Source organism: Pipistrellus kuhlii, unplaced genomic scaffold, assembly GCF_014108245.1.
Source record: "Pipistrellus kuhlii isolate mPipKuh1 unplaced genomic scaffold, mPipKuh1.p scaffold_m20_p_3, whole genome shotgun sequence".
Classification (NCBI taxonomy): domain Eukaryota; kingdom Metazoa; phylum Chordata; class Mammalia; order Chiroptera; family Vespertilionidae; genus Pipistrellus; species Pipistrellus kuhlii.
The window spans coordinates 43,797,362-43,813,816 of NW_023425529.1; the positions used below are offsets into that span (position 1 = coordinate 43,797,362).

Consider the following 16,455-nt stretch of genomic DNA (forward strand, 5'->3'; position numbering starts at 1 on the left):
TTTTATTTTTTTATTTTTACTCATTTAGCCAAAGGTCATGGGGATGGACTCCCCGGGTGTGTAGAGGCCAGAAACTCCCCGCCGAGTGCGGCACTGTTCCCAGGCGTTTCCTTCTGCGGCTCGGCTCCGGGAGAAGGTGAGGCTGGCCCTCCGCGGGGCCACGGGGCGCCTTTGGTCCCGTCGCCCGTAGCGGGCGGCGGGCGGCGGGCCGGAGTCGGCGCCCCTCCCGCGCGCTCCGGACGTCGGGGAGGCGGGCCCGGCGCCCCCGCGGCGCCCCCTGCCGGCGGCCGCTCCGCGTCCTGGATGCGGTCCGGGCGGCGCGGGGACGCCGGCCTGGGAGCCCGCTGGCGAGCGGGCGGGCGGCGCGGCGCGGAGCGGAGCGGCCGAGCGGGTGCGCCCCGCGGGGTAGGTGGGCCGCGGCGGGGCGGGGTGGGCGGGCGGGGGGCGGCGCGCGGGCGGGGCGGGCGGGGGGCCGGGCGCGGGGGCGCGCGGCGGGCGCGAGCCCTCCGTTACGCCTGAAGGGCCCGGGCGGGCGGCGCGGGCGGCGCGGGGAGCGCTCCAAGATGGCGGCCGCCGCAGTCCCGCCCGCCGCAGCCCCGGTGCCTCTGCAGTCCGGCCGCGCCTCCCGGGCCCCGCGCTAGGGCCGCCGCCGCCTCCCGCCGCCGCCGCCGTAAGTCGCCCCCGGGCTCCCGCCCGGCCGCCCCGGCCGCCCCGCGCCCGCCGGGCTCCCCCCTCGCCCGCCCGGGACCCCGGAGCGGACTCGCCGGCTCCTCTCGGGCTTTGCCGCAGAGTGCGCGGCGGGGCGGCGGGGCCGCGGGTGGGTGCTGCCCTCCCGGCGTCGGAAGTCCTGCTTTCTTCGCTGGTGTGTACGGGGGGCTCCTGAGGAGGCTCTGGGACCACCTGCCCCCGCCCCCACCGCCCTGGATGCCCGGGAGGACTCCCCCACCTCCGCAGCCCCCTCACCCCGTGGCCGGGGCCCGGTGGGGCGGGCTCCCCGCCGGGTGGTCCTGAGAAGGGCAGCGCCGCGGGGTCTCCCCAGCCGCCCCTCCGCGCCGCCCCCTCCCCCATGCCTACTGCATCCTCTCCCCCATCCGACCGGACCGTCACCAACTGCAGGACCAGGGCTCCCGGCTCCCAGGGCAGCCAGGACTCCTGTCCTTCCCTGGACGCGCCGTCCCCGCGCTCCGGGGCTGTGCACCCCCGGGGGAGGCCTTCTCGGGAAGGCCGGGTTCCTGCATTGGGGAGCACTCCACTTTCAGAGCATCCCCTTCCCCCTCCTCGCCACCCGGTGCAGAGCTGCTCCCGTCCTCTCCGCCCTCCCTCCCCCACCTCGCCTCCGCCGCCGCCGGCAGCAGCATCCTGGGCTTATTAGCCTGGGCTTGGGGGACTGCCCAGCTCCGCAGGCTTGGACCCTTCCTCTCTGGTTTCCTTAGGGTCATTGGAGGACCCCAAAGCCTCTGCATCCCCCACCCCCACCCCCAGAGCTCTCAGCTCCGTCCCCTCCGAGCCAGCAGCAACCACCGGTGGAGACTTGGCAGCTAACTTTCCAGGGGGTTCGTCTGGGCTGTCAGACCCCTTCCGTGGCCCCAGTCTCGAGGTGGCGGGGAGAGGGAATCCTGCTTCAGCCTGACAAATAAGATGCCTCAGACCTTGCGTGCCTTCCAGCTACTCCACCCTGTGCCCTCTTCCTCACTTACACTGCAGTTTTGGAAGCATGAGGGAATACATTTTATATCCGGAGATCCCAGGATTCCGCATCTGTGTTCATAATACAAGGGTGTTATCTGTTGGGGGAGGTAGGAGGGGGATAGGTTAAGAAGAAACTTTGCATTGCATCCGGCTAATTCAGGGGGAGGGAGACTAATTAGCGGGGAGCAAGTTCTACCTGCAGGGAAAGCTGCTTTTCCTGCACAGTGGGCACCGGGGAAGCAGGGATGGGAGCGGGAAGTGTGGGGGAGGGCTTGGAGGGCAAAGGGGGAGCGTGCTTTTTTAACAGCTCTCTCAAGTTGGAACCCGGCGAGCTTTCAGAGAGGTAGCCGTGTGTTCGGGCTGGGGATGGGCTAGCTTTCCCAAGGAGATTTTGGGTGTGGTAGGTTTCCCCCGTTCCCCAGTCTCTCCGTGCTTCTCTTTTCTCCACGTGCATGAGAAGGTTTTTAGGGGTTGGGGAGCTTTTTCTCTCCTCCGAAAAAGAAAAAAAAATTTTTTTTTTGATGTGTAATGCAAATGGCTGGATAACATTACCACCCAGTATCATCCTGGTAGGAATCTCGGGGGAATCACACTGAAAATGCTGAAAGCTTTGTAGCACGTTGCCTGTAACCTGGTTCTTGAAATACTGCAGCATTTTCCGTTGGAACTCATGACCCATAAGGCCTTCAGTTCTCCCTGAAAGAGAATTTGATTGCTTGGAAGGGGGGAGGGGGGAGGAGGTGGCAGTGATGATTTGGTATTCTGCAAGCATTCCCTGTCCTAGAAATTGAGGCTCTTCCTGGAGAGGGCTGCAGGCATGTTCTGTGACCCTTGACCATGATAAGGGCATGTGTGAATGTGCCGTGGCTCTTAGTTGGGCTGGCAGTGGGTATGGCAAAGCAATTCTTGGTAATTCAGGCCGGTTATTGGTTTCTCTCTGGTTGAGTTTGAAGAGCTGACTTAATATACCTTTGGTTTTCAATTGGGGTCTTTGTCAACTTTTTTTTTAATCAAAATATTTGAAGGATTTTATTTTAGGTTAATAAAGGGTTATGGAGTGGAATATGGCATATACTTAAAAACAACCGTCCAGCTGTTTGTTGGTGTCTTTGTAGGAGCTTTGACAACTTGTTCTCTCCAGCCTGCTTAGGTTGCTTGTGGTTGGTTAGGCTCTCGCAGGGCTTCTTGCTGTGGTGCTGAAAGGACAGCTCCCGGGCCAGCCCCACGGGGGAGGTCGCTGTACATGGTTTGGGCTCTCCTGTGCTGTTATTGTCAGCAGGCTTTTCTGTAGCTGTGTGTGCATGCGCAGTTGGGCTTATACTCGAGGTTGCAGGCCCAGTTATCATATTTTATTACTCCCACATAATTCTTCATTTTGGCTGTCCCTCACGGAGACAGTGTTTTACGGGCTGCCACAGATCCATATGTAAGGGATACAGTGACATTTTGCTGACTGCATTATTTCAGCACACTTCAGTCATTTCAAATAGCAAGAAGCTGTCAATGCTGTGGGAGTGGGTCTCCACAGGGAGTAGTCAGAAAGCACACCAAGTTATGCTGGGTCAGAGGGGCACCTTCTCTGGTTGATTTAAACAGCGCATTGAGGAAAAGGCTCAACATAGCAGAGGCCTGTATGCGATCCATCGTATCACTAAGTAGACTTGCCAAAAATTATTTTAAAATCCTTGAATAGGAAGGGAGCCATAAAATACAGCACATGTAACCTTCCACCCAGCACAGGAATCCCTTACGAGAGATCTGTGCTTTGAATACTTATGTTGGTAGGCACCTCATTACCACAGAAAGTAGCTCGTTCCATTTGGGTTTCTCTGTGACTGAAGTACTCTAACGCCATTGGAAAGGTAGCATGCATAAAGTTAAAAGACATGAACTGGACTTGTGTCAGGGGACAATGTCGTAACTTGTGTTTGTTACCAAGAAAAGACTGATAATCAGTGTTCTATGGAGCGTATGCAAGAAACATGCACCTGCTTGAACAGAATACAGAGATAGAGGCAATCCACCGAAAGCAAGAAAAAGATTACATGAATGAAGAAAATATCTTAAATGTCCTGATGTTATGTAATACGTTTTTCTAGAGACATGTGCATGAATTAATGAATATTAAATTCTGACAGATTATACTTGAGAAAATAAACCCACGCTGTATAGAAAATGTTAAAAATACAGTTATGCAGAATGAGATCAGTTTCCTTAATTATAAAAAAAACCAACACACTTATTGGAGAAAAATTTTAATATATGTAAAAAAATGAATGTAAAATTTTAATATATGTAAAAAATGTCAGTCTTATCACCGTAAGCAAAACAGTTGTCTGTGTTTTATGGCATCGCTTACAGTTGATATTCAGTATTATATTAGTTTCAGGTATACAACATGGTGATTAGATATTTATCAACTCACAAAATGATCACCCCGCTTAGTCTAGTACTCACCTGACACAATATTACAATATTTCTGACTATATGCCCCTTACTGTACTTTACATCCCTGTGGCTATTTTATAATGATAAATTTGTACCTCTTAATGCCTTCACTTTTGTCACCCAATTTCCCAAGACCCCTCCCATCTGGCAAACGGTATTTTTTTCTCTGTGTATCTCTGAGTTTGTTTGTTTTTGTTTTGTTTGTTTATTTATTTTGAAAATAACAGTATTTTTTATTTTTAAAAAATATATCTTATTGATTTTTCACAGAGAGGAAGCGAGAGGGATAGAGAGTTAGAAACATCAATGAGAGAGAATCATTGATCAGCTGCCTCCTGCACCCCCCCCACTGGGGATGTGCCTGCAACCGAGGTACATGCCCTTGACCGGAATCAAACCTAGGACCGCAGGCTGACGCTCTATCTACTGAGCCAAACTGGTTTTGGCAAAAATAACAGTATTTTTAAATAAAGCCTTTGCAACTCTTATGTTCATAGTCCATTAATTATTTAGGGAATTAAACACTAGATTGCTATATTTCAATTTATCTTTTTTTCTGAATAATTTTTAAAATTTCCAGAAAACTACCTTTAATATGAAATAATTCATTCTTATAATCGGGCTCCTATAAAGTCTCTTGATTTCAATATAACAAGTTCATTAAAGGAGTAAAGAAATCTTTCTTAATCAGTGAATCAACAAATATTTCCCCTCTGCACCTACTGTGTGTGAAGCAATGTACTAGCTAGGCACTGCCACTCTTTAAATGACAGGAACTAGTTTAGAATATGATGCCATGCCCAACTAGCATGGCTTAATGGTTGAGCATTGTCCTATGAACCAGGAGGTCATGGTTCGATTCCGGTCAGGGCACATGTCTGCGTTTCAGGCTTGATCTCCAGTGGGGGATGTGCAGGAGGCAGCCGATCAATGCTTCTCTTATCACTGATGTTTCTATCTCTCTCCCTTTCCTTTACTTTCAGGAATCAATAAAACGATATATATATTTAAAAATGAAATATGCCATGCTCAAAAACTATGGCTATTAAAATATTGGAAGCAGGAAACATCTTTTAGTCTTTAGATATATTAATGCTGAAATGTTGTGTAGCAGACTTATAGGTCTATCCCAGTGATTCAACCCAAAAAAGAATAGTTTGTGCAGGAATAGGAACTAAATGCAGGAAAAGAAGAGAGAAAGAGGAAGTCTTAAGGAAAATTTTTATCTGCCCCTTTGTGAAGTTATAAAAGACACAATGAGGACATGCAGTAAGATGGTATGCCAGGAAGTAATGTGAAATGAAGACCAAAGGTTTTGCTATTAAGAAAATGCGAGAAGCAGTGTGGGCTTTGGAGTTAGGCAAAACCAAGTTCAAGTCTTCACTCTGCTACTTACTAGCTTTGTGACCTGGGGCAAGTTATTTAGTCTTAAGCGTCCGTGTTCTTGTCTACAAAAGTAGGAATAATAATGTCTACGTTACAGGGTGTTTGTGAAGATTAAATGAAATCTCTGTTTCCTTATGGTTTCTGACACACAGAGCTCAATATATATTTGCTCCTTTCCCTCTAAGGATTTAGCAGCTTAGTGTGCATTTATGTGTGTATTTGACATAGTATGTATGAACTGTACTAAATTTCAGTAGTCTGAAAAGCAGACGGTTGCCTTAGCTTCAGTCTGGCATGCAGGATAGAATCACAGGCACCCTGACTTGGTTGGACATTGCTAGTCTAAATGGAGAAAGGTTTTACTCTGCTGGTCTTCACCATCACAGTGCAATTGCAGTTACCAGAGTAACTCTTGCCTCATTCATTCCCAAACGATTCTAGAATGGGATTCTTTACCCAAAAGGAAAGCTTTGGCACTCACCAGCTGGCAGGCAACTAAGCTGTTTTTGGCTAAAGCCTGGCGTCTGGTGATGGAATGGACACAACAGCCGAGACTCCCCTTTATTTTCCCACGAGTTGGATATTTTAACGTGGTAAGTGATTACACAGGTGTGGAGTTGCTTTGGGCGTCAGCACGATTCCGGGTGTTCCCGTTGTGTCGTCTTTGAACTGCTTTGTTTGAATGGGCCTCCTACTTTTAGGTGTCATGTTTGACCTTTGTTGGTTAGTATGTTTATAAAAACGTTTAAAAATCATTCTATCAGATGATTATTTGAATTAGGTGAGGCAAATGTTATTCTACTCATCTTACAGCCGAGGAAACCGAGTAAGTGTCCAGTGCTTCAAGTGAGTTGTCTAGGGCTAGCGGACAATGAAGTGGTGGAGTGGAGACTGATACCAAGGTTGGTGGACACATACTTAACGTTTCTTTTCCCACTAAGTGGTGTTATATCCTCCTGTTCATGTAACCAGGTAGTGTGAACAGTTTTGACTTTCTAAAGAAATTATCATTATCCCAGGTAGCTAAACACTTACATTTTAGTGCGTGGGCATAGTGCATGATTCTGGGACAGTCAGAAGAAAGGCAGAATGCCTTTGAAGGAGAGCATTTTGGAGGTAGGAAGAATGAGGAAAAAATGGGCAGAAGATGTGTCAGCAAAGAGATCATGGGTAAAAATAAGAGGCATTGAAGTAATATATTTGTTTTGTTTCTGCAACTATCCTAGCTACTTTTTAAAAGGCCATGATGTCTTGGTGTCTATTTCCTTTCTCCTGCCCTTAAATAGATACACTTGGCTACTAATAAATGCTCTCAGATTGACAACCTAAGTTATGACCAGGATCACAGTGGCGCTTTGACCACTACCACCTGGACTTTGCCTTTGCAAGGCTGAAATAAACGTAGGACTGAGAGGACAGTGTGTACTGGGAATCAGTGCTAGGAGGGGTTTGTGCACTGGAGCAGAAAAAATTCTGGGAGAATCTTGGGCTAGAAGAATAAAGGTGAGAGAGGATAATAGTTAATATTTCTCTGAGGTATGTGGAAATGTGTCATACTGAGGAGAGTGTAACAAAAAACAAACAAACAAACAAAAAATGCCTGAAGCCTGAGGGTCTAAGAGGTGCTGTTGGCACTGAGGCCCTCTGGATCCTGGGAGCGCGCTGGGTTCGGATGATGCCATGCTAGCCGGAAGCTTGGAGCACTGGTACAGGCACTGTTGCTGGCAGGGCGAGGCATCCTGTCTTCATCAGGATTGTACCAGAATCTGAAAATGGAAAGCACTGAAATCCCTCAAAAGACACATTAATGGACTCCTTTCATAGTCAGTTAATTAGTGCCATTTTTATTCTATAAAATCTTTTGAGTTCCTGGGAGTAAGAACATTAGAGAAATACAATGAATGTTTATTTACCAAGGGATGGATTATCTAGTCTGTGAATTATCTAGGCTGTGAATTTTACATACCATTTATTTTCTCCCTTTTTCTACATTTGGGTATTTAATTGATCATTAGCATTTCTACCAGGGTGAACTTGGGAAGGGGGGGGGGGAAATAAAAATTAAAATGTCACTTTAAATTTTGAGATAATGATTGATAAAGAGAACACCAATAACAGTCAATGAAAAAGCAATTCATTTTCATCTATTCTTATTCTCTCCTTATTTTAGTAGTATAGACCCTTGGTCTGCAAACTGCGGCTCACGAGCCACATGCAGCTCTTTAGCCCCTTGAGTGTGGCTCTTCCACAAAATACCTCAGCCTGGGCGAGTCTATTTTGAAGAAGTGGTGTTAGAAACAGTTTACGTTTAAAAAATTTGGCTCTCAAAAGAAATTTCAATCGTTGTACTGTTGATATTTGGTTCTGTTGACTGATGAGTTTGCCGATCGCTGGCTTAGACAATTGAAGGCTGAACCTTCAGAAGCTTAATGTTCACTACCCTGTTTCCCCAAAAATAAGACAGTGTCTTATATTAATTTTTTCTCCCAAAGTTGCGCTATGTCTTATTTTCAGGGGATGTCTTATCTTTCCATGCGCTAGGTCTTATTTTCGGAGGATGTCTTATTTTCGGGGAAACACGGTAGAAACCAGTGTGCAATAACATTTTCCCTTCATTTCACAGAATGACAGTGCTGTAAATAACTAGGGCTTAATGTATTACATGGTTAGTTTCTTGTTTCAGAAGGGATTCTTCTTCAATTAAGGCTAACACAAAAGGCTTCCCCTTCACATCCGCTAGTGTCTTTTTGTCTTCATAAGAGCCGAGTAAAATGCTTTTCAAATGAAAACAAAATGCTTTCAAGTGAAAACAAATTATTATTAAATTGCAGAGAAAAAGTGAGCAGGCTGCAAATGAGGCTAGTAGAGCTTTCTCAGAGGTCAGAATAACCAGAGATCTAGCTTGTTGGAGAATTCTCAGTTGGATTTCCTGAGATTTTGGTGAAGACGACAAAGGAGAAAATGTCTCAGGAAAGAAGAAAGTAAGGCATTTGAGAAGATTTGTGTTGTGATCGAGAAGAAGGTATTGGAGAGTGAAGGATCAGTAGAGCGGAGAGGGAGAGAAAGGGCATGACTGCAGGGAAATGGCTGGGGACTGGGGAACTATTCAGGTTTTAAGAGAAGGGCTCTCTCCCCTCCGCAGATACCTTTGTGCACTGCTGAATTAGAGTGATCCCAATAACAGAACTTTAGGAAGGTGTTTTTGCTTTTTAAATTTATCTCTAAGTCTGCTAGAACTTTGCTAAAAATTGCTTTCTTTTTCTTTTCTTTTAAAAAAATATATTTTATTGATTTTTTACAGAGAGGAAGGGAGAGGGATAGAGAGTTAGAAACTGGATCAGTTGCCTCCTGCACACTCTCTATTGGGGATGTGCCAGCAACCCTTGACCAGAATTGAACCTGGGACCCTTGAGTCTGCAGGCTGATGCTCTATCCACTGAGCCAAACCGGCCAGGACTCTTTTTCTATTTCTGCATTGGAAAAGCTGGGGATACTTTCTTGCTCTAGAGTAAAAAAGTTAGTAACATTCTTAAAGGGTTTTGAAACCTTTTTTTTAGGATTTTAAGTTACCTATACTAATATAAGCCTAGGTGGCCCTTGCATGCTACATTGTCACAAGATGGCCATCACAAGATGGCCACACACACAGCGGAGGTGGGGCCCGGTGGTCGCTCAGTGTGGTGAGCCCTGAGGGTTCCGCGTGGCATGGAGGAGGCCGGTCCGGCGTCTCTGCTGCCTCGTGCAGAGGAGGTGGGTCCCAGGGGAGGTTGCAGCAGGGGAGGGCAGTTGGGGGCGATCAGGCTGGCAGGCAGCAGTTAGGAGCCAGTGGTCCTGGATTGTGAGAAGGATGTCCAACTGCCGGTTTAGGCCCAATCCACCCTAATCTGGCAGTCGGACATCCCCGGAGGGGTCCCAGATTGGAGAGGGTGCAGGCCGGGCTGAGGGACACCCCTCCCCCGTGCACGAATTTTGTGCACCGGGCCACTAGCTTAATATAAAAACATTTTTCTCAAAGGCACTGTTAAAGGCATCTCTTCCATCCTATGTGTAAAGTATATATTTTATATTTATTTGTTTCAGTAGTTAATGGAGTTCGAATATAGGAGAGTTCACAGTTAAGTCTTGTTATACTATCACCCAAACCCAGTGTGCATCTCATAAAGGCAGCTGCCGTTACCAGTTTCTGTTGTTGCAGGCACACACTGTATATGCAGGCACACACATTCTCTCCCTTGATCCCAGACACATTAATTCTGTTGTCTTGAGGAAGACCATTAAAATAGTTTGAGGATTTGAACTCTAATTCTAGATCACCTTAGATTAATCAATCCCCCATTTTTCTCTAGACATAGATAATCCCTCTGTTTTATTTTTCATAGTGAAATATATATCCTAATTTCTTAGCTTATTTAAAGTAAAAAGTTAGTTTGGGTCAAAGGAGTCCTTTAGTATTACATATGATACATTGCTTTTTAGGATTTCCATTGGAAAATTATCTATGAAAATAAAAGTATAGAGGGAGGCATGACCTTGAGAGCTATTAGTCTCACTACATACATGGAATTATTGCTTTCCGTGGGGAACTATCAGTCACCTATTCTGACCACACACAACCTACAGATACTTAGTGAGCAACAACTGAAGGTGAGACCTTGTGGCAAGTATTGAAAGATACAAAAAAAAAAAAAAAAAAGACCTTATATTTTAGGAACTTATTTATCTGGTGAAATAAATTAGAAACACAAAATGCTTAATACGAAGACGTTTTCATAATGGTTCATGATAGCAATTGAAAAAGGCTTAATTGCCACATAAGTGGTATAGAAAATAAGTAAATTGATTCTTTAGAAAGGAAAGAACTTCAAGCTGGTATGATTGATGGAAGAGGTATGATTGGCGCTGGACAGAATGGTTGGGTAGAACAGTGTGAGCCGAAGTGAGAAGGTGAGGACGTAGAGTGTTTTCAGGGAGCCATGAACAGATCCGCTGGGCTTTGGTGGAATCCCCCGGGGGCAGAGAAGCCTGGGGAGATAGATGGGGTGTCGTTTGCCAAATATTAAGGCTTTTGGGAAGTTGTCCTTATCCTTAGAGACCATGGGGAACATAGAAGATTTCTGAGGGAGTGCAGAGTGCCACACCATCAAAGCTGCTCTGATGTTTGAGGAGGATAGGGCAGCCACGTCTAATAGCACAGACTAGAAGGAACAGCCAACTAATGGCTCTTTGATTGGGCCTGGCTGTGTGGTGACAAAGGCATGGAGTAGGATAATAATGAAAAAGATGGGAAGGAAAATAATATGATTTTGTATATGTGTGTGTTTAAGTAACAGTTTTCCAATTTAAGGCATAGTTTATAGGACATGGTGATTGACTTTATAAGGTGAAAGGGGAAGGAGGAATGGTTAAAGATTATTTTGCTATTTTAAATTTTTAGAGACAGAGAGTATTCTGTTTAGAAAGCCTGGGGAAGTATGCTCTGTAATACATGTTGGCAGTCTAATCCAGAGTGTCTTGGTTTGCAAGCTATCTTTATTTCTAATTCTTAAGCCTTTCTCTGCAGAGGGTTTCCTCCCCTAGAGCTTCTAGTGTTGTTTCTTTAAGGAAAACCTAAACCTTCCAACTTCCTTATTCTCTATGCCCTCTCCCTGATGAAGATGACTTAATCTTTGTGGGTCTTTATCCTTTTCATATTTTACCCATTTACAGCCACTTAATTCACCTTTTTTTTTTCTTGGTATTTTCAACCAACCTTCAGATTAGTGTATAGAGAAACAAAAATTATACTCCTCTTCATAGACCTGATGGATGACTCTTTTGTCTTTGCTGAAATACCTTGGCTTTCTTTCTGTGGTCATTTGCTTATATCCTCTGTGCTTCACGAGAGAAATAGTGTTTGAAATTGCAGGGAGAATAGCAACTGAGAGGATTCTAATATGTGAAAGCAGAAAGAAAGCGGTAAAGCCGTTTCAGCCAGTGCTGCTGCTTTCTCTTAGGATACTACATCGGGGTTTGGACACAAAATGTCCGACTTGACTTGCATAAACTTCCTTGGCCAAGCTGGAGAACAAGACACGTGGGCTGTCATGTGCAATTTCAAAATATAGTGGGGATTTAGAGCAAAGGCTGAGCTCAGGGAACTTGAGTTCTGTCCCAACCTTTTGTAGTCAGTAAAGATCATTGAATAAGAAAAATAAAGAGTGATTGGAACATCCTATATAATAAAAGCCTAATATGCAAATGGACCAAATTGTAGAATGGCCGCTATGATGCACACTGACCACCAGGGGGCAGATGCTCAATGCAGGAGCTGCCCCCAACCTGCAGGCCTCAGGCCAGCCAAAGAGGGTGCCAGTGGTGGTGGTGGGTGGAGCCGGTGAGCAGGCAGCACCAGGCCAGCCAAGGTGGGTGCCAGCAGGGGTCCCCCAATCCCCATTGCCCTGCTGGTTGCCCCACAGATCAACCCTGATCGCCAGCCAGGCCTAGGGACCCTACTGTGCACTAATTTCGTGACCGGGCCTCTAATCAGAATATATACATACAAAATAACAGGATGAGAAAAGTAATTTAATGTAATGCATCAAAACATTTCCTTTAATTTGTTAATATTTTTTTCCCTTCTCACCGCTAAAGTTACTGAGTTCATGCAAATTCCATTAGCGTTTGCCACAGTCTCTGCTTAGACAGTTGGCAGAAGTCCCCATGGTTTGTGTGGAACCAGTAGAGCAGGCAGAGCTCATGTACAAAATGTTAGTAAATTTAGCAGTTTATTTAGGGGTACAAAGCATCCTTACAGTAATCCCATTAGGAAGTTCTCTGCAATCACATTGTACGTGTGTACCTGCTTCCTGGTTTGAGTGCTCACAGTGGCGGTGATTAAGAACAGGTAAACAACAGCTCCTTGGGATGGCATTCTTCAGGTAGCCTTGGGTGAGGAAAGTTGGTCAAGACCGCTTAATTAAATGAATTTATTAATATAGATATTCTAGTGCAAGTACTATTTATAGATTAAACAAAATTTTTTGCTTTCCTTCTTTTATAATATTTATTTGTTGTCTCCAGAAAAGGTAGAGTGACTATAAGACTCAAGAAAGGCACAGATTGAGTGGTTAACTATAGAGGGGAAACAAAGTAGAATGATGATTATTTCACTTACCTCACCAGGCTTTTTCTTTTTCTGGTTCCTGCTGGAAACTTCAGGCGTAAGTGCCAAACGGGTAAGGCTTCTTTTATTTTGGGATCTTAATGTAGACATTAGAAATTGCTCAGAAGCTTTCTCGTTCGAAGAAAATAAGTCCATTCTGTGTGATGAGTGGCTGTCAGAGACTCGGTATTAGATTTGAGCGTTTTTCATTTTGTTTGTTAATGGTCACCTGAGGAAGATTTTTTCATTGATTTTTAGAGAGTGGGAGGGAGAGGGGGAGACACACAGAGAGAAACATGGATGTGAGAGAGACACACCGATCGGTTGCCTCCCACGTGCACCCCAACCAGGCCCGGGATGGAGCCTGCACCCGAGGCGCGTGCTGTGGGCTGGAATCGATCCCATTCCCCTTCAGTCCGCAGACCAGCGCTCCAGCCACTGAGCCACATCGGCTAGAGCTCCATGTTTAATTTTAATCAGATTATATCCAGCCTGACTCTTGGGGGCTGATGTGCATTGTTCCACGTGTTCCTTCCTGCCCATTAGTAAGTCTTTGGTTTATATTGTCCCCAGTAGGTTAGGAGTTGCCTCGTCTTCTGCTTCCCACTCCTCAGCAGGCCACCTTGCTGGTTCCCAGTGAGGAGGCACAGCAGTCGTATAGGGCACTGCTGCCTTTGCCCAGGGGAGCGCTCAGAGAAAGGTGTCTTTTGTTTTGTTTTGTTTTGTTTTGTTTTGTTTTGTTTTGTTTTGTTTTGAATGTATTTAATTGATTTTTTTACAGAGAGGAAGGGAGAGAGATAGAGAGCTAGAAACGTCGATGAGAGAGAAACATCAACCAGCTGCCTCTTACTGGGGATGTGCCTGCAACCCAGGTACATGCCCTTGACCGGAATCGAACCTGGGACCTTTCAGTCTGCATGCCAAGGCTCTGTCCACTGAGCCAAACCGGTTTCAGCAGGTGTTCTGTTTTTTGTTTGTTTGTTTTAAGAGCAGTGCATTTATTAGTGCAATCTGTTGCAAATTTTCAAGAAAAAAAATTCTCCAGATAGTGTCACTTTTCTAGCCAGAAACATCCGTTCCTTACAGGCACTGATTCTGGTTATAAATGTGTTTTTTTTTTCTTCCATGGTTTAATCACAAAACCTGGTAGGACTCTTATTTGTGACAACTGAATGCTGACTTTTGGGGGTATTATAAAAATCCAGTATAGAGTTCAAAGTATGGGTGCTAGTCTGCGTTTTGAGCAAGTATTGTTATGGCCAAAATTTAGATATCAGAACCCCTGCAGTCTAGTGACTTTAGCCAATACACAGTGTTCTTTGTTCTGTTTGGAAATATATTTCTGTTTGGGAACTATCATCAAATAGCACACTGTCCTTCAAAGACTAAGTTCAATACAACTAATATTTGAAAAGCTTTTAAAGTTCTAGTTCAGATATAGCGACTGTATTTTTCCTTTTATTTTTAACAGCTTAGTTATTTTTTTTATTGCTACTATTTTTTACAACTTACCAATAGTACAGTTGAAGAGATTTCGGTATACAGTTCCATGAATCTTAGCACATGTATAGATTCATGTAATCATTGCCACAATCAGGACAGAGAACAGTTCCTTCACCTCGAAAAGCTGCCCCCTACTGCCCCCTTGTAGTCAGATTCCTTCTGACCCAATCCCTGGCCACCCCCCGATCAGTTCTCCATCCCTGTGCTTTCGCCTTTCCTAGAATGCCTTATAAACGGAATTACACTGCAGGACTTACCCGTAGCTCTTTGAGATTGGCTCCTTTCTCTCAGCACAGCACCGTGGAGATTTAATCCATGTTGTTACATCTGTCAGTAGTTTGTTCTTTTTTATTGCTGAGTGGCATTTCATTGTTGGTTATGTAATAGTTTGTTTATCCATTCATCGAGTGGCTGTACCATTTTACATTCCCATCAGCAATATATGAGAGTTCCATATCCTCATTTGCACTTGGAATTGTCAGTTTTTTAAAAGTTTATGTTATTGTGGCTGAGACAGGTTTGGCTCAGTGGATAGAGAGAGCATCGGCCTACAGACTGAAAGGTCTCGGTCAAGGGCATGTACCTTGGTTGTGGGCACATCCCCAGTAGGGGGTGTGCAAGAGGCAGCTGACCAATGATTCTCTCTTATCGATGTTTCTAACTCTCTATCCCTCTCTGTGAAAAAAATCAATAAAATATATTAAAAAAAATAAAAGTTTATGTTATTGTGATAAGTACACTTAATGTGAGATTTACCCTCAGCAAAAGTTTAGATGTGCAATACGTTATTGTTGACTATAGGTCCAAGGTTTATATCGATAATATCCCTAGAATTTATTCATCTTACTTAACTGAAATTCTATGCCCACTGGTTAGTAAACTCCCATTTTGCCCTCCCCCAGCCCCTGTCAACTATCATTCCACTTGAATTCTGTGAATTTGACTATGCTAGGTAACTCATATTAACAGAATCATGCACGGTTTTTCTATCTATGACTAGATTATTGCACTTAACATAATGTCACCAAAGTCTGTTCATGTTGTAGCTTGTGTCATATTTTCCTTTACTTCTTTTAAAATGTTTTAAAAAATACTTTTATTGATTTTTAGAGAGAAAGGAAGAGGGAAAGAGGAAGATAGAAACATCAGTGATGAGAGAGAATCATTGATTGGCTGCCTCCTGCACATTCACACTGGGGATCAAGCCTGCAACCAGAGCATATGTCCTGACCGGGAATTGAACCATGACCTCCTGGTTCATAGGTCAATGCTCAACCACAGAGCTAAGCCGGCCAGGCAAATTTTTCTTCTTTGAAAAGGCTGAATAGGCTGAAACCTGTTTGGCTCAGTGGATAGAGCGTTGGTCTTCGGACTGAAAGGTCCCAGGTTCAATTCCCGTTAAGGGCATGTACATTGGTTACGGGCACATCCCCAATAGGGGGTGTGCAGGAGGCAGCTGGTCAATGTTTTTCTTTCATCGATGTTTCTACCTCTCTATCCCTCTCCCTTCCTCTCTGTAAAAAAACAATAAAATATATTTAAAAGAAAAGAAAAGGCTGAATAGTGTTCCAGTGTGCTCCATTTTAAAATCAATTCATCTATTGATGGACATTCCCAATGTTGGCTATTGTGAACAGTGCTGTGATGAACACTGGGAGAGCTAATATCTCTTTGCGTTCCTGATTTCAGTTTCTTTGAGTATATACACAGAAGTGGGATTGCTAAATCATAAAGTAGTTCTTTTTTAAATTTTTTGAGGAACCTCCATACTGTTTTTCCATTGCAGCTGTAACCTTTTGCATTCCCAGCATTAGTGTGCAAGGTTCCAACATTTCTCCACATCCTTGCTAACACTTAATGTTTTGAGGTTTTTTTTTTTTGGTCATAGTCATCTGACAGGTGTGAGGTAATATCTCCTTGTAATTTTGATTTGCATTTCCCTGATGATTAGTGACATTGAACATTCAGATTTTTTATTCTTTTTTTTTTTTTCAAGTTCACGTCAGACGGCAGATTTTTTATTCTTGCCACTTTAATAGGCATGTAGTGTTATCTCGTGATTTCAATTTGCATATCCCTAATGGCTAACGATATTGAGCATCTTTTCACATACTTATTACCATGTATTTTATATATCTTTGGTGCAAGTGTCTGCTCAAATATTTTGCCTGTTTTTTTAAAATTTATTTTAGAGAGGAGAGAAGAGAGAGAAAAAGAAAGACAGATGAGAGAAATACATCAATTAGTTGCCTCCTGTACATGCCCCAACAGGGGGCCAAACCTGTAAC

The 16,455-nt window shown here is 44.6% G+C and overlaps 1 protein-coding gene across 4 annotated transcripts in view; it reads left to right on the plus strand.

Annotated features, from left to right (window-relative positions):
- The first annotated feature begins 290 nt into the window (after positions 1-290).
- SCN8A (sodium voltage-gated channel alpha subunit 8) overlaps positions 291-16,455 on the plus strand; it is a 178,920-nt gene continuing 162,755 nt past the window's right edge. For 2 of the 4 annotated variants that reach the window (XM_036456540.2, XM_036456543.2), the window contains exon 1: positions 291-405. The gene's annotated coding sequence lies outside the window, so the exon portion shown is untranslated. The remainder of the gene's footprint in view (positions 406-16,455) is intronic. The other 2 variants (XM_045587995.1, XM_036456542.2) reach the window with 1 other exon arrangement.